Genomic DNA, 18,808 nt, shown 5'->3' with positions numbered 1-18,808 from the left:
GCTGGGTGGGCAAAATTCACAGGCTGCAGCAATGGGACAAAAGCTATTTCAGTGGTTGCCCGTATATACTCATAGTCTTAACTTGACCACAATGAACTGTGGAAACAGGCCATTAGCTAATGGCCTGAAACCCCTGGGGGCAACCTTTTATACTTCAGCTCAAGGCAACTGGAACCTGGCAGAAATCTTTGAGTATGGAGAGAGTGAAGTCACAGGGAAATTCTTGAAGGACCCTTTAAGCAAATGGTTTGGGACAGCAATTTGCAGTCATATCAATAGTTTACTAAATATTCGTATTCTTTCTAGCAGTAATTTTGGGATCTTCTGGAATGCTTCTGAAAATATTTCCTTAAAAAAATCATCCATAATTCAGAAATACATTTTGGCACAGAAAGTTATTTGTGGCATTATTTGTATTTGGAAATCAGCCAAATATCTTTCAATAGGAGAATGTTAAATACATAATGTTATATCTACATGGTGAACCATATAAAGTCGTTGAAAGTACTGTTTATGAAGAGGTTATAGCATGGGAAAATGGTTCAGTTATAATGTTAGGTGGAAAAGAATAAAAAGGGAATTTATTTAGAATTTCAACTATATAAAACAACAGATGCATAAAAAACAAAAGGAAATAAGAATTGAGAGATCTGGATAGTTGCATTACTAGTGATTTTTTAATGCTTTTCTGTAGTTTTAAATTTTTTCTCCAATGAGCATGTGTTCCTTTTATGTTCTAAACAAATAAACTTTAGCTCAGACTTTACCATGTTATTTCTCCTCAGTAAATTTAAAAATAATTCATGGTTTCAGATAGTGTTCAGCATACACATGGCACTGTGTAGAATATCAAAATTTGCTTGCCAACATCAATGAGTATATACTTGTTTAGTCTAATTAAAAATTATTGCCAAGTAAGAAAGTAACATTAGTATTTTATTATGATTTATTATTATATTTATAAAAACAGCCAAGAACTCTCATATGAGGATTCATTTTTTTATTTTGAGAAAAAAGGAATGATCTATAATTGTGGTTTGCTTTTAAAGTATGACTTTTTTTAGAACCAGATATGATAGACTAATTAATTGGCTCCTAATAAATAGTGTGCCTCCCTAAGTGATTACTAAACTCTCAGTTAATTGTGGGAAAGTAAAGAGAAAACTGTTTACATCCAGATAGATTTTAGCTCTCTTGAGAAGTTTCATCAGACTCCAACTCTACATGGTTACAGGGTTGTATATCACATTCTGCACAGTAATGTGCCAATTCAAGGACTTTGAGCAATGGGCAGGAGGCAGAGGGTGTAAACCTAACAGTTTGTTTCTTGACCCAGTAGCCAAAATATGCTATGCCTTAGAAAAAACTGAGACCAGTTGTTCTGATCACCTTGCAAATTTTGTGATGCAGCCACCACCATTCCTGTAGTCCAAATGAGCCAGATACATGCAGGCAAATACAAAGAAAATGTATGCTATTTTTCTTTGGGAGAATTTTTCCCTTGTTCCCCAGTCCATTTATAAATCCTGCTTTCAGGGAATCTATATTTATGACAACCCAATCATCTTGGCCTGTGCACTGCATCTCAGTGTGAGGAACCAGAGCCCTCTGTGGAAGGCAGCTTTATAGAGGAGACCACACTGTTGACAGATTCCTGCCTCCTCCCCGTGGGTGGTCTGAAGCAGGGAAATCTGAGCTTTCCAGTGCAGGCCTGGCATGTGCCAGGAAATTTAGATTCGGGGAGCCGCTATCTATTACAGTTGTGAACCTTCCGAAAACCAGAATTGCAGGTAACCAATATTCCTTCTGCGTGCCAAAGCAAACCCCAGGCCCTTAATCCTCAAATGACTGACTGGGCTATTAATATTAAAATTGTTTCTATTATATAGCCTGGGTAAAGATTTGTTAGTTTCTGAGGTAAAGCAACAACAACAACAAAATTGAAGGACTTTTACTTTGAAACATGTCTAAATTAACAAGAGGAGGAAGTATGTTTGTTATCTGTTGGAAGAAACACTTTTAGAAGCCCACTGGGGAGGAGATAGACTCAGATTTCTTGGGAGTCAGCCCAGTCTTGGAAAAAAAGTTCTAAGAATTTAGTAGGAGATGCCAAGGCACGATTAGAGGAAGGTAAACCTGATTTTGAATGCTGCATAGAACTCGGTATTCTCGGGAAAGTTCCTGAAATTTTCTGAACCTTTTTGTCCTCATCTAAAACATTGAACTAATAATAATACTTTTTATGGTAGATACAGAGGGAAATGAGAGAAGAATGGGTGTGAAATGCCTGAAGTCTGTGGTGTGAAATTCACATGCCTCTTTACCTCATTATTAAAATGTATTAAAATGCTTCCAACCCACTGTAACCAGTTTGCTTTTACAATGAAAATATACTTTTTCTCATTTGGTAATGAGAATGCAGTATGCAAATGGCCATGTCTAAATTAGTTTTGGATCAATTACCACTTATGATTTCTACCATTATATAAGCAGCTACTAATATTAATACCAGTAATTGTAATCCCCCTTGACCTTACCCTACACATACAACTTCTATTGCTAGCGGAAGTCCCAACCCTAGGGTATTGATGCTACATCCACCGCCCCTACCCAACCTGTAGCCTTTTGTATATAAGATGTAGACCAGCTACCTCTACAGCAGTGGTTTTCACACTTTAGCGTGCACTTGAATCATCTTGGATTCCTGGATGCCCAACCCCAGAGTTTCTGATTCAGTAGGTCTGGGGGGATGACAGATAATTTGACTTTTTAACAAGGTCCCATATGATGCTGATGCTGAGACTGCTGATCCAGGAAACACACTATGAGAACCACTGATCTATATAATTCATAAAATAAACTCAGGAGGTTTTCATATTTTTCAATGGGCTAGACTAGTTTAAGTAGCATTGGAATTATCTGTTCTTTAAAAGTTAAATGGAACCCAGCTGTGAAATTATTTAATCCTGATACTTCCTCCCGCCATTTAAATGATAGACTTTTAATCACCATTTCTGTCTCTTCTTATTACATTTTAGTACTTCCTCTTGGGTCAGTTAATTTCTGTTTTGCTAAGAAATCATCCAGTTTTTCTAGGTTTCACATCTATTACAATGGGGTTAGTTCTAGTACTTTCTTAATAATCATTTTCATCTTTGTGCACCTGTTTCTCTCTATTTGCTCAATCCTAGTATTTCCCCCTCTTCTTCCTTTAATCATATTCATAAGATGGTTATATATTTTATAAAAGAACCAGCTTTTGATTGTATTTGTTCTTTCTATTATTTTTGTTTTCCACTATATTTCAGCATTTATCTTTATTAATTCCTTCTTCATACTTTATTTAGGTTTATATTTTTGTTCTTCATGAAACTTATTAAGGTTAGTACTATGTTAACGTCTTAGTTTTTCAATAATGAAGGTATTATAGCTATAAGCCACACATTTTTCCTCTGAGTATAGCTTTAGCTGTGTTTCATAACTTTGGATGGGACATATTCTCTTTTTTATTGATACTAGATAGCTTATGATTTTAATTTTGCTTTTCTCATGAATCCTACAGCTATTATAAAGGATATTTCTTATTTTTCAGGTAGATAAAATTTACTAGCTATTGCTTTATTTAAAATCAATTTTATTTGCTTATGATCTAAGATTATATCCTATCAAAATATCTACTTTTAAAAAAATAAGTGAAGGTGTTCGTTTTAACCTTGTGATTTATATATTATTAATATTCCATGGACAATCAGAAATGTATTTTATTAACTCATATGACATGAGTTCTGTGTACAAATCTATTAGATCGAGTGTGTAGAATATGTTATTCAAATATTTATGTCCTTTCTTGTATTTGGACTCCTTGATCAATTATGAAAGTTTCAAAATCATTTCCCAAAGCTATTATAATCTTTATTCAAAACTCTGACCAAGCAAATACACACTAAAAAAAAAATATGAGCTAATTTCACATATACACATAAGGGAAAACTTTGGAATAAAATATTACCAAGTAAATTCCAAAGCCATCTCAAAAAAAAGTAATGCTGTATGATCAAGAAAAATTTATTCCTGGAATTAAACATGGTTAAAAGTTAGGAAATCTATCGAAATATTTGTCTGATCAATACATTAAAGGAGGAAAAAGATGGTAAAAGTACATGTAGAAAATGGATCTGTAAAATGCAGCAGCCATTTTTTAAAAACTTAGTTGGCGTATTTTTCTGTTTCACTTAAACATGATAAAGACGATCCACCAAAAACTAACAAGTAACAGAATTCTAATGGCAAAACTCTCAGGCTCCTTGCAGTAAAATTAGGCATAAGAGAATGTATCAATTATCTCTTGTCCCAGTAATGTTGCATAACTATCAAACCTCAATGACAAGTGACAATTAACATGTGTAACTCACGGGGGGATCAGGGGATCTGGAGTGGGCCTGCTTGCACGTCTGTGGTCAGCTATAGATCATCTCAGCAGCTCTGAGATGATAATCAGGCATGTGCACGTGTCTGATGTCTGGGGCTGGCTAGCTGTGGGCTGATTGAGGATGGCCTCTACTAAAAAACATCGGAAAAACTCCACAACATATTCTCTTCCTGCAGCAGGCTAGCCCAGGTAGCGGCCGAGAAGCAAGAGCAAGCCTAGTGTGAGAAGCACTGTTCAGGCATCATGTTTGCTGACCACCCTTTGGCCCAAGCACTCACCTCACTAAGCCTAGACTCAAAATATGAGGGCACTGCAAAGATTCATAGCGAAGATTCATGGCACAGGGCCTGGATACAGGGAGGAGTCTCTGTAACTTTTCTTTGTGTTTGTTTTATCAAGTGAAAAACAAATAAGGATCTGTGCTTCCACCAACATTGTTCATCTTTGTTTCAGGGGTCCCTGTGAATTTAGTGGGCCAAGAGGTAATTGGCATAATGAATACAACCAAATGAGAAATATTACCTCTTTTGTTGATGACATGATTGTATACCTGTAAGACTGGGAGGACTCCAGTAAAAAACTGGACTGCAACCATCAGTAAGAATATTTGACAAGGCAGTTAGACTAAAAAATAAATGTAGAAAAATCAGTAAGTCTTCTTTATAGCCATTCATTCAACACATATTTATTAAACACTCACTGAATACTAAGCATTCATCTGGTCCCTAGAGCTACAGTAGTGAACAAAAGAAAAAAAGTCCTTTTCTGCATAGGGCTTATATATATTAGTTGGGGGTAATGGAAAATAAATGACTAGGTAAGCCAGATGGTGGCAAGGACTATGGGGAAAAATATAAAGCCAGAGAAGAAGTATAGTAAATGCTTAGCCAACGGAATGGCTGGCAGGCAGTGGTGTGTTGTTTTCTATGAGGTGGTTAGGGAGGGCTTCACTTACAATAAGTTAGCATTTGAGCAGAAACTTGAGGTTCGTGAGGAATTCTGCTATGCAGACAACTGTGACAAGCACATTCCAGTTCAGGCAGAGTGAACCGCAAGTTCAAAGGCCGTGAGACACCGTTGTATGTGGTATGCTTTATTTACAAGAATTATCAATTACCAATGGAGATAGAATTTTCACCATAACAACATAAATTGTAAAAGACTTAAGATACAACAAAAAATAATGATTTAAAGGACATAAAACAAAATCTGTAAAAACCTAAGGAAACTATTTAAAAAACAAAACAAGAACAGAGGAGGCTAACTTGTCTTTTATCAGGTACTTGAACATATAGAAGTGACTAAATCAAAACAACCGGATATTGGCAAAGGAGTAAACAAATTGATCAGTACAGCAGATTGGAGGGTACATCTAGAACTAACGTTGTAGATGCTAATACTTGCTAATATGTTCAAAAGTGAATGATAGGTGGATAAGGGTACACATTAATTTAAATTAAGCAGCAAAGATGTATTGATTTGCTATTGCTGCCATAACGAATTATCACCAACCTAGCAGCTTAGCCAACACCAAGTTATGGCCTTACAGTCTGTAAGCAAGAAGGCTGATACAGGTTCACAGGGCTTAGATTTCAGCCTGCAGCCTCTGAGGGAGAATCAACTTTCTTGCCATTCTCAGAGGTCAGCCATACTCCTTGGCTTCCTCCCTCCATCTTCAAAGTCAACAATATTGCATCTCTCCAACCCGTCTTCCATAGTGACATCTGCCACTCAAGGACTCGGGTGACTCGATTGGGCCTACCTGGATAATGCAGAATAATATCCCCATCTCAAAATCTGTACCCTTAATTACATCTGCAAAGTCCCTTTTGCCATTTTAGATTGCATTTTCACAGGATGTGGCAATGAAGTCATGGACTTCTTGGGGAACCATCTTTGTGCCCACCACAAACATTTTAGAGAAAATTTGGGAGAATAATTTTATAACCCAAGTGTCAGGGGAATGTTTATAATCAATATGGAGCTAATGAATAAGGAATGGATAAAAAGATAAGCATAGTGTACCATGTAATTTTTTTAATTGCATGACCAAACATATCATGAACAAACTCAAAAATACAGGCTAGATAGGTGATTACAACATGTGTCAAAGTGTTAATGTCTGCCTTGTCACAGCATTCATAAGAATTAGTAGGGAAAATGGGGAAAAGCTATGACTAGTTAACTCATAGAAAAGTACATTCAAATGATCATTAAAACCACATGAAAATACGCTCAACCTCAGAAGTTTTCAGAAAAACACAAAAGTTTATGGTAACAATGAGTATATTTAGTTTCCTAGGGCTGCAGTAACAAATTACATGAGCTTGGTGTTTTAAAACAACAGGAATATACTCTCACAGTTCTGGGGAGAGGAAGTTTGAAATCAAGGTTCTGAGAGGGCCACGCTCCCTCTGAAGATTCTAGGAGTGAATCCCTCCCTATTTCTTCCAGAGTCTGGTGGCTCCAGGTGTTCCTTGATTTATGAATGTGTAATTCCAATCTCTTCTTCCATCTTTACATGGCCCTCACCTCTTCTCCCTGTGTCTCCCCTCTGTGTATCTCTCATAAGGACACTTGTCATTCAATTTAGGGCCTGCCAGATAAGCCAGGATGATTTCATGTAGAGATCCTTAGTTATATCCACAAAGACTCCTTTTCCAAAATAGGTCATATTCATAGTTTTGGGGGATTAACACATGGACATATCTTTTGGGGGTCTACCATTCAGTCACTACAATGAGATACCCCTCCCGTCAAATTAGTAAAATTTTAACTTTTTTCATTGACATATTCAAGCTTGTAATATATTCCAAATACAAATCTACCCAGTATATGTATTGCAAATTTAAAAAATAATTAGTAAAAATTTCAAAGGAGTGGTGATATCCACCACTGCAGTTAGATGAAGAGATGGGGGCAGTCTAATACATTCCTGTGGTCTTTGAACTTTTGAAAAGCAATCTAGCAAACTCTATTAATAAAAAACACAGAGAGATATCATATATGACCCAGCTTTTGGAAGCTAGCCCATAAAAATAAAAGCATTGATATGCAAAATTCTGTGTACAGGAATTTTATTGCATCATTGTTGTGGGGAGGGAAAGAAGAATCTGGAAACCAAGCGAATGCCCAGAAATTGGGGAATAGTTGGGAAATAAATGTGGTGCATCTGTATCATGGATATTGCATCCTGTATCCATACAGATTTGAGAACTATATGCATGGATAAGTGTTAGGTTTTATCATGGCCAGAGCGATTGGTAGACCATGCGAGAATCCATGTTTGAGTGTTTCAGTGAAAAAGATTCCTTTCTTTTGAGTCACAACACCTGGAATAGTGTGTCAACTTTGTCCTTAATTCCTGGTGTAACTGAGCAAAGTCACGTGTAACCAGCCACCCTGGGTCTCTGGTTTCTCAGCCTCAGGTGAGGAGGTGGCGCTGCCTGTGAGTATATGCTACATTCCAGGAGTAGCAAAGTGTTCTGCCCTCCCTCAGGCATAGGGAGAATATTGTTTTGTGTTGACTGGACAGATCTAGAGATGTAATCAGTGGCTTTTGAAGAGTCATTGCTGAGTAAGTGAGAAAAATTTTATGCCATTTAGTCTAAGAATTGAGAGTCAGTGTTGAGATGTGCAGCTCAAAGCTGTCCTGCTCCTGTTTCCTGTAATTCCCCTGGAGTATTTTCAGCAATAGGAACACACTGAAAAAGTACACTGCTTCCTCCTCCAGAGAAAACCACATGCATTTAAAGGTATAAACTCTGGTATGTTTGAGGGGGAAAAAAAAAAAAAAAGCATACTTGCCCAGAAACCTCAAGGCTTCCTGGAATTTCTGTTAAGAATTCAGATGTACTGATGATAAATTTCTAAATACCACAATTTCAGCCAATTCTATTAACAAATGGGAAAAAAAGAAAGTTTCTATGATCACAGGAACTGTTTTAAAAAATTGTGGGGGAAATGCAGTTACACTTGGTAATCTGTGAAAAACAGAGATCAGATAAGAGTTCTTGATCTTTTCAGATTTTTTTGCATATTGTATAGGATACAGCATCGGGTCTGTACCAACTCCAGGACACTTAGAAATAAGTTATTCACATTAAATTTCTTGAAAAGCATCCAAAGATCAAGTTACTCATTCTCCTTCCCCCCGGCAAGGCTGGAGAACTACCCAGTCCAGGGTCTTGAAGGTCTTTCTTATTTTTAAAGAACCCTTAGTTATAATGCATGACTCTTCGTTTCCTCTACATTTTTATTTTATTCTACAGTGTACGTAAATTACTTTTCTAAGCAGGAAAAAGAATTAACTTAAAAAACTTATCTATATGATTTGAGACCTTTAGTTCATAAAGTATTTTGGAATGAATTTTTTAAAAACAATCAAATTAGTCACAATCCACAATCATGTCGAGAGACCTTTTTCCATGCTGATTTTTACAGGAGGTTAAAGTCTCAATTGGTTACAAAGGTGAGAGACAGTGTGCATGCAGCAATGGAGGGAAAGGCCTTCCATGTAAGAGGATCATGAGGCCAAATCTTGGCAATTCACTTCCTCCCTAAGGCTCTATTTTTCCATCTGTTAAGTAGAGATGACGATAATTCTTATCTGTACAGAGGTGTTACAAGGCTTAGGGTAAAAAGTATTTGAAAATTGTACCCAGTAACTAACAATCTATGAAAATCAGAGACAGTAGTTTTTCCTGGCCCCATTTTCTTCTTCCTTGTTTAAAATAATCATAAACAAATGCAGTACAAGATGTGTTAGGCCATTTGTCCTCAAAATACTATGGCCTGTTAATGAGACCTGAGTAATTATTTGCATGAAATTAAGTCAGCTTTACTGCAATTGTACTGAATTGGAACAAATAAAACTTCAGGTGGGAGAAATGTTAGAATCAGGTTTGTGGTTCCCATGGGGCATAGGTGGTACCTACAAGGGAAGGATTGTAGGGGATTGGTAAGCTTCAGGTTTTTGATCTGGGTACCAGTGACACAATTTGTGATCCTTCATCAAGGCACACTTTCAATCTCTGCATGTGTCTATTTTTAAGTGTGTGACACTTTAATAAAAAGTTGAAACCAAAATAAGTAAATACCCTCTATGTAGTCTTGAATGGACCTGTGCAAGACCTGTTTTCTCACATTTCATATGCACAACATCACAGCAGAAATAGAAACTCGATGCTTTAGAACAAGGTTTTCAACTAAGGGCTGGAATCAAACTGACCTAAGAGTTTGTTAGAAAGTAACACGAAAATCTGCCCCCAGAGATAGTGATTGAGTAGGTCTGGGGTGGGGCCCAGAAATGTGTATTTTTTAAATTCAAAAGTTAGGAACCACTGCTCTAAAGTCTAAAACACAGGCTCTTACACGTGCTACAAGTTGGAATCACCTGAGGAATTTAAAATACATTATGGGCTGGGTCCTAAACCCACAGCTTCTGATTTAATTGGTCTGGGATGTGACCTGAGCATCCGGATTGTTTAAAGCTCCCAGGTGATGATCATGCGCCGCATCATTTGTGGAACAGCTCTCCGAAACGGAGGGAAGGAGCTTGGAAGTCTGTTACAGCTACTTATCAACAGCAGGTGAGAACAGTGAGGGAACTTCACATCATTTAAGTGCTTCAAGACAAATCCATCCACCAGCATCCCACCGTTTACCTGGCCCGTGCATTCCACGTAAGGCAAATTGTTTATTAAATGTTTCTATAATGAGTATGCATTTGTTTATAGGGCCTTCATAACTTGTCTGGGTCATCGTCCTCTTTTTAGCCTGTAAATTTCTAAATGGCAAGGGCAAGAACAGGAGAACTGCTTTGTATAAGCAACTAAGTGCTACAATTAAATAGATGATCACAGTAATGCAGAAATTCCTCTCTGCAGCTCGCCAGAGAGGCAAACTCCAGCATTTTATATTTCATCTGCCCCCAGTGACTTCACTGTAGGAAGAGGAAATGCAGAAAAACAAACGTCTTGAAGACTGAATGCCTCTTATTCACAGAGGTTAGCATTAGACTGTTGGAAGTAATGTATGTATGCCAAAATTCAGTCACTGTGGTGATAAGAAATGGTTGTTTTGATGGGAAAAATTTATGTTTCCTATTACTCACTCACCACTTATACTTCTTATTAATTCATTATCTCCTTTCTAACCCATGGATTCTACCTTGCTTTCAGTGCCTTCAAAAGATGTCTTCCCTCAGATATGCCTTGTGATTTCTCATACTATACGGGGAGAGTTATATGGGGTTAGAAGTACTAGGGCCGCTCGTCATTTGTCAAGGAAGTGAAAGTTGCTCCTTGAAATTCACAAAGATTCAGAACCCAAAGTTTGACTCATTTTACCTATTTGAGAAATCATCTTGCTAAAGGGCTCTTCAGCGGGAAGTGGCAAAATCAGCACTCAGTTCTTGCTGAGTTCCCTGAAACTCAAACCTGAAGTGTGTGGATAGCCTTGTTTAACTGACATCCCTTAAGAAGCCATGCTCCTTTGCCAGGGACATCCTCCCCCTCCTTGGTACTGCAGTTAACTCCTGATCACCCTCCACAGGATACCTCCTTTATGCTCTCCCGGCTCCCCAGAAAGGAAGACAAGGGCTTGCTCTGTTCTCTGTACTCTTACAGCACTTTTGTTCATGTATTGGTCATAGGATGTGTCACAGTGTGTTATAAATATTTATCTTCTGGTCAGGCTCTTCTGTTAGACCTAGGCTTTTATTAGTGGAGGGAAACTTACTCATATTCTCGGTCTCTGAACTCAGTCCTGTGCCTTGGCACATAGTAGGGGTCACACCACGTAATTGCAGTAGACAGTGTTTGCAAAAGAATTGCCCATCCTAACAATTTGGCCATATTTATTAGCAGGAGCTTTGGAAAGTAAAGCTTCTAACTGAAGCTGACATTATCCTAAAATAGGAAGCCACATCAATGCTGCCTTTTGACTCAATAAATGTCAGATCTTATTCCATCCAAATAACTCCTGACTCTCCAACTGAGCTCTAATGGAAGATCAAAGAAACTCTAAGAGCTGGTCCTTTTCTCCATTTCAAGAAGTGGGTTAATGCTTATAGTTAATTTTAAGCTCTTGACTCTAGGCTGGAATGGCAGTAAAGGCATATCTGACCTTTAATTCTAAGTGAAATAAAAAGACTGGAGAGTTGTTATAGAGGCAAATGTAGGAAAGAGAAAACTAAGTGGAAATTTGGGGTAGGAGGAGCAAATAACCTTTAGATCAGAAGGACCTAGATCACCTATCTGTGCTGTCCATTACTGCAGCCATTAGCCAAAGGTGGCTATTTTATTCAAATGTAAATTAATAAAATGAAACAAAATTAAATGGTTGGTAGCCACACAGGGCTAATGGCTACCATACTGGAAAGTGCAGATATAAAGCATTGACATTATCACGGAAAGTTTCACTGGACAGTGCTTGATAAATTCCATCCCTTTACAGATAGGGAACCTGACAACTGGAGAGGTTCACTGACTGGCCCAAGGATTCTTAGTTGGCCTAGACCTGAGACCCAAACCTCAGGAACCCCAAGCTGACCTCCTAGCACTCTGTGATATAGGGTTTTCCTAAGCCAAAGAAAATGAAGAGGGCTAGCAAGTTTCAATTCCATTCAAAAGTGCAAAGTAGCCACTAAGTAGTGTTATACTAGACAAACTTAACTGAAATAAAATTTGCAAGCAAAAGAAACTCCTGGCACAATAATTGTCTTAAGTGGAACACTTAACTTCTGAACAAAAACTTGTCTTTGTACTTATGTCAAAACACTAAGCTATGTCACAGTAAAAAGTACCATTCAATCACTCAATTTAATGTCAGGTGAAGAAGTTGCATACTAATCAATAACCTCAGATAAACACACTTGTGCCTATTTAAATGCCTGCCCTAGTAATTGTATACTGTATTATTGTATAGTAAAATAGTCCCCAAAGAAAAATGTACCTTCTTGCATCTTCTGAGTATACATGCATGCAGTTAGGGCTATCACTTACCATCTTTAGATATTAATTACTTGGCTTTTCCAAATTTTATATATATATATATTCAAGATTTCTTTTCATATTTCTATCTTGAGCTAGTTTCAATAATACAATGCTGTGCCTATGTCTGACCTCTTATAAAGAATATCAGCTCCCCTTATACATTTAGATCGGGTTTCCAGGTGGTGAGTTTTCCGACCTAGGACAGCATTTAAAATATAAGTATGTGAGGAATTTGAGTTGGTGTCATAGTTACAGGGACATTTTTGGACATAGTATTTCGGAAAGCTAACATGGATTTTATTGAATTCACAGGTGATTTCTTACATTTCAGTGAAGACATCTCTATCCTGTTTGTTTTAGCACCTTGGATGATTGTGCTGAGAGCCAGTGTATTATTAGAAAACAGCATGCTGCTAGCATTAAGGGAAAGTTTCCTTGTTAGTCCCTAGAGTCAAATAAATAGCATTTGTGTCATTTGACTGTGAAATACAGAATTCCAGACCCAAAATGACTTAATGGAGTTCTTTCACATAGCAGGAACTCCAGAGGTAGTTGGTTTAATTTAGTTAATTGGGTGGCATGACAGGTCATCAAGGTGCCCTCCATCTTGTTGCCCTACCATTGCCTCCGTGTTGCCTTTTGTTCCCAGGCTGTCCCCTCAGAGTCACACCTCTAGGCAGCATATGTTCACACAGCCACATCCAAAGATCAAAAGAGAAGCAGTTTTTCGTCACATGTGTCTTCATTACAGGAAGGAAAAAATATCTTCCAGAAACCCTCCTCATACTACCTCTGACAAACTGCCTCTTACATCTAATTGCCCAGAATTGGGTCATGTGATCATACCTTAGCATTAAGGGAGGTTGGGTGAGTCAGTTACTCAACGATGTGTAACAAATCACTCTAAAACTTAGCTGCTTTAGACAACTATTTTTTACCTCTCATGATTCTGCATTCTGGGCTGGGCTCAGCAATGTGGTATTTCTGCTTCACATGGCATCTGCTGGAGCTACAACATCCAAGATGACCTGGGGGTTGGCCAGGTGTCTATCTTTCTTCACATGGTCTCTCCATGTAGTTAGCTTGGGCTTCCTCACAGCATGGCTGCCTCAGGATAGTCTGACTGCTTACATGGTAGCTGGTTTCCAGAAAAGTATAAAAGTAGAAACTAAAAAACCTCTTAAAACATAGTCTCAGAAGCCACACAGTGTCACCTATGCACTCTGTTGATCAAAGCAAGCCGCAGGGTCAGCTCAATTCAGAAGGAGTCCACTTCTCTTGATGAAAGGAATGACAAAGTCACATTGCCAGAGACATGCAGGACGGCAGGGATTATTGCAGCCATTTGTGGAAACAATCTACCATACTGGAAATCCAAGTACCAGGCATTTTCGGACTCTGGAGGAAGAGAAGGTGGATGGTAAGAAAGAGTTTGAGTAGTGGGTGGTAATTAACAGTGAGTCTAAACTAAACTTGATGCTGCAGCCGCCACAGTGGCATCTGCTTTGCTGCACTGATCACAACCTGGACACAGCCTATTTTAGTCAAGCCTCCCTACCCTAGATGGCTTTTGGGAATGTAATCAGGCCATGCTCAGGAAATTATACCCTATACCCAAATTCCATTTGAGTGAACTGAATTCATCTGGCCTCATTTTATTGAAAGTTTTAGTTGGTAAAAGAACAGATTACTGTACCTTTGTAACAGAATAAAAATGTTCACGGGACAGATAAACACTAAATTCAGCATTATGGCAAAATGGTACAATTTGATTAATTGAGGTAGCATATTCTTGGATTGTGCAATATTGTCCTCTATTCTTTTTTGCATGTTTGACATAGTATATAATTTTAAATAAAATGATAGATTACCATAATGAGCTAGAGTTTTCTTAGTAAGAAGGGGAAGGGCATTTCTAGTTGATTTTCATTCCTTTCTCCATGATTTTCATGTCTTTCTCTTTCTAGGGGCACAGCCTAGAAAGGGAGAACTCTGCAGTATGACTGAATGATACTGGGATGGGTGACTCCACACTCTAGGGAAAACTCAATAGCTTAATGATCAACATGCCTCAACATTCTCAAATCCATTCAGGTATCAGAGTTTGTAGAAGTCATGACACCCTTTCAAACCACCCCAAAATGATGATGCCAGGAACTTTTAAAAGTAACATGCCTAATTTTGGGTAAAACCAGCTCATATTTTATACTTGATTCCGGGACAGACCAGTGAGTGGTAGCAGGTGCAAAAAATTATGAGCAACAAACAAACAAAAACTTTGCAGCTGAGAAATTCTAGCAAATGCTATTTTTAGAAAATTGATAAAATTGACTAAATTTTAAATAAATTAAACTTTTTTAACTTTAGCCAAAACTCTGTTTTTTCATTGAAAAGGCTCAATGTAGTTTATGAGACCCCAGTGTTTTATATAGTCCAAGATTCCCTTGCCATAGTTCAGTTAGAGGGCCCAGGAGCCGAGGGATCTGGTCCAAACAGGCAGCTAAAATCCCTTGGTTATAGCATTCTGGTATTGTTACTGAATTTTTAACTCTAACATTTAATTATCCTGTTAGAACTATGGTTGAAATGAGACCACTGACTTCTTTACTCTACAAGATTTATTGAGAGTCCACTATTTGCCAGGCACAGTGCTGAGAACCAGGGAGTCATGAATGAGGACAAGATGGTTCCTGACCCCCAGCAGGAAGCTTAACATCCAGCCAGGGAGAACGGCTTGAAACAAGGTGATACACACAGTGGAGAGCACAGGGAGCTTAGAGGAGGGCACCAGCACAACACACTTTGGGGTCTGCATCTACATCTCAGTTCAGAGCCTCGTGGCCATCTAAAAATAAAAATATTAGAATTGGATGTGTCCCTGATGCTTCTGGGGACTGAAAGACTTAATTTTTATAGCTACTATGGCCCTGAAGCACTTAAAAAAGCATTTTAGTAAAAGCAATCCATGTTTATGGTAAAAATAGTAATAACATTGAGCAGTTCAGAAGGATATAAAATGAAATGTAGAAGGCCCCCTCCCAAACTTCCAGCCCTACTCCCTATAGGTGACCACTAGTTGCATTTTTTCATTTTCTTGTATGCCTTACCAGAAATATTGTAGATATAGTGTGTGTATATATGTGTGTGCATATATATATGTGCATATATATGTATATATGCACACACATTGTATTTAACACAGATTAAATCTTTTTCCTTAAATAATAAAATTTGGCACCTTTTCATGCCTCTCTATATAACTTTCACTGTATGTTACTCTCTCTTTTCTCTCAACAGCCACATATTAGTCCATTGAATGATTAGATGTACCAAAATTTATTTACTGAGTCTTCTGCTAATGGACATTTAAGTTATTTCCAGAATGTTGCAATTTCAAAAAACCTACAATGAAGATATATATATATATATACACACACACTAAATGACGATGTCTGCAGGATAAATTCCAAGATGTAGAATCACAGTGTCAAAAGGCATGTACATTTGGAATTTTGTCAGATATTGCCAAAACGTTGGACTAATTTGCAGTCTTGTTGACAATGTGCAAAAGAGCCCCAGTTTTCTTTTGCAAGAAATATAGTCAGCCCTCCATATCCATGGATTCTGCGTCCATGGATTCAATCAAGTATGGATTGAAAATATTTGGGAAAAAAATGCATCCATACTAAACATGTATAAACTTAGTTTCTTATTGTTATTTGCTAAACAATACAGTATAACAACTCTTTACATAGCATTTACATTGCATTATGTATCATAAGTAATCTAGAGATTATTTAAAGCATATGAGAGAATGTAGGTTTTATGCAAATATTACACCCTTTTGTATAAGGGATTTGAGCATTTCTGGTGTCCAAGGGAGGTCCTAGAACCAATCCTCCACAGATGCCAAGGGACAATAGACAATAACTCACGTGCACACAGAAACACTGATGAAGCTTTGAAAGCAAAGAGGAGTTTGCACTTTATATTTAAATATGTCTAGGCAGAGCCCTGTGTCATTTGCTAATAAAAGGAAGTGGCAGAACTCAGTATTCAAAAGGCCTCCCATTTTCTGCGTCTTTCTTCTAAAGTCTTTAAACTGCTGCATCATAAGAATTTAGTTTACTAAATCCAAATTACAAAGTTCAAGTAAACTCTTGCTTGAACTTTGAGTTCATGTACAACTCGGCTTCTAATGTCCTACTGTGAGAGGAAGGCTGTAGCAGGAACCTGTTTTGTGGATCTCTCTTTTGGGTAAGGCTCTTGGGTGGTAAGGTGTGGAAAGGTACATTAAGGAAAATGGGAGGGGAGTTGGAGGGGATCAATTAGTGTCTTTTGCTTAATTAAGCACAGTCCTGCGTAGTCCCAAAGCCTGAGCTCTGTTGATCTGCCTGAACCACTCCTCTTTGGTATGGAAATTCATGAGAACAGGACATCTTACTTGAGTAACAGATGCCACCTCCCTTCAGTCAAGTTAGTCAAGAAAATTCCAAGAATTATTTTAAGTTATTTTATTTCATGCCTGGCAGAGCATAGAAAAATATTAGCTTCTAGGACTAGACAACTGCTTTGGGGTCTCCAAGAAAAAGGTTTCAAGGTTAGTCATTACTATGCAATTCTGCTGCTGTGACTGATTTTAATGCCATCCCAGGATCAACAATTGCTAGAAAAATCAGGCTTCTTGTCAGAAAAATATGTTTCTTCCCCTAATATCTAATTAATTAAGGTATTTTAACCACTTGACTGTCCATCATGTCTCTTGGAGGAGAAACTGAATTGAGTTGTCAGAAAATCAAAATTTTAATGACTAAAGTCCTTTGAATGTAACTAAGGAGGAAGTTTGATTCATAATCATTTTGTTTCAAAATGCTGAGTATAATTTTTGAAGTTTACAGTGAACATGCCCAGGATATGATGCTGACTTGAGAGAACATTTTGTTTACAAGATATCTCCCGTGTCAATTCAGACGTTTCAGATGGGCCCAGAGAGGGTCTCAGCCTGGTGCCTCTCAGTTGTTTGCAGAACATGGCAGGCAGACTCTCCAAATGTATGGCCCAAGAGAGACACAGTCCTTGCATTTAATTAAAGCAACTCAGTAAACTTCCTGAAATATTTATCCCCCCAACCCCACCCCTTCATATCTCAAAAGAAACGTAACTAAGCACCAAATATTTCTCTTTCTGCTAGTGTTTTGAGGTTTTTCTTGGCTCATTTTTTTTGCAGCTCAGGCACTATGGAAAACTTTACTGCCTTGCAGACATGTCTCTGGGTGGCTGAGGAAACAGGGAAAGCACAACCTAATTCATTTATTTTCTATAGGAAATAATGTCCGGAAGAGTCAATGTTATCTGCCACAGTTAAAAATCAGAAGAGGGAAGCTAAGCATTGACTTTAAAAGTAAGGAAGTTTTTAATGAAAGACACTGGAGGCCTTTGCTGGGGATGGGGGAATCTATAAGTAAAGTTGAAGAGATTTTAGGTTTGTCGCCATGATAGGGAACATCCCAATACTCTGAGATATAGACGTAGATATTGGTATAATGAATTTTTAGTCATGTCAGTAAGTAGGGAGATCGACTTCAGTCTTAGGATATTTAAAAATATGTTAGAGAGATTTCATGAAAGAAAAACCGTGACAGCCTTTCAGATATTTTAGCCTAGGCTGCAATTAATACCCACTAAGCAAGAAACGAACTCCTCAAAATAATTAGGTTTTCTTTGAGTAGCTGCTAAAATAAAAAGCCAAGTGGTATTTTAATTTTCACATCATTTCTGAAAGGCAACTTGTATTTTAATTCTTGGTCCCTCCCTCCTCAACTCCAAAAAAAGAAAAGACTGATAGAGGGTTGTTGGATAGGTAGATGTGTAGGTGGATGAGTAGACACTCATGCACTTGCTGTTTACCTGAAGGAAAAAAAAAAAATGGAATGAAATCTCTTTGAAGGTAAAACTATATAAAATTGTCATTTTTGTAGGTTAAAATGACTGAATGTTGGCAATTTTTTATGTTTTAACCTAAAAGAATATGCATCCAAGCACACTTGAACTTGTGTTTGTCTTTACTAAACATTTAGAAATTTGTGATGCAGTTTATGAAACATCTTTCTCATAGTGAAGTTGCCTACCTGAAGATCTTGTTGGTGCTTTAAATCCTATGTGTTTCATTTCTTTAAAAATTCCTTAGTATTCATGCAGCTAATAGGCAACAGTAATAAAGCCCTCGTCTGTCCACTTGCCAGCCTTCCCATTTGGCCAGCAAGCTCTGGCTTGAAACCCCACACTGGGCTCTTGTCCATTTTTCATGAGGCTCCTCATCCCCTCCCTCTTCTTAGCCAGCACTCTGGACAACAGTCAGAAATCAGAAGGGCTTTATTTCCTT

The 18,808-nt window shown here is 37.8% G+C and overlaps 1 protein-coding gene across 4 annotated transcripts in view; it reads left to right on the top strand.

The window, feature by feature from the left end:
• Positions 1–18,808, top strand: part of THRB (thyroid hormone receptor, beta) — a 366,193-nt gene that overhangs the window by 185,014 nt on the left and 162,371 nt on the right. The window contains exon 3 of one of the 4 annotated variants that reach the window (XM_011974799.1): positions 10,318–10,463. The exons of 2 other annotated variants lie outside the window; for them this stretch is intronic. The gene's annotated coding sequence lies outside the window, so the exon portion shown is untranslated. The remainder of the gene's footprint in view (positions 1–10,317; positions 10,464–18,808) is intronic. One more of the 4 variants, XM_011974800.1, reaches the window with a different exon arrangement.

The sequence above is a fragment of the Mandrillus leucophaeus genome, unplaced genomic scaffold, assembly GCF_000951045.1.
Source record: "Mandrillus leucophaeus isolate KB7577 unplaced genomic scaffold, Mleu.le_1.0 Scaffold149, whole genome shotgun sequence".
NCBI classification, from domain to species: Eukaryota; Metazoa; Chordata; class Mammalia; order Primates; family Cercopithecidae; genus Mandrillus; species Mandrillus leucophaeus.
The sequence above is the reverse complement of the archived record's forward strand: the minus strand, read 5'-3'. Positions and strand labels throughout refer to the sequence as shown.